We start from the raw sequence: 293 nt of genomic DNA on the forward strand, positions 1-293 counted from the left end.
GTTGACAACAGGCCCCGCCCACTTTCCCCGCGATGGTGCCTTCAGGGGCCGCATCGACCAATCAGAAGCCACCTGTGAAAGGAGGACTCTACCTGTTCTGTTCCACCCAAGAAACCTAAACCGGTTCGACAGGTTTCTGTTTGGATCAGGAGAACCATCATTCTGCCATAAAACTGAGTCTTTTTGGCAGAGGTGGGCAGAGTACCTAAAATTATACTCAACTAAAAGTAGAACTACTTCAACATATTTTTACTGAAGTAAAAATAAAAAGTAGACGTCCAAGAAATTACTCA

The sequence above is a fragment of the Poeciliopsis prolifica genome, unplaced genomic scaffold (genome assembly GCF_027474105.1).
Source record: "Poeciliopsis prolifica strain line A6 unplaced genomic scaffold, Auburn_PproV2 SCAFFOLD037, whole genome shotgun sequence".
NCBI lineage: Eukaryota > Metazoa > Chordata > Actinopteri > Cyprinodontiformes > Poeciliidae > Poeciliopsis > Poeciliopsis prolifica.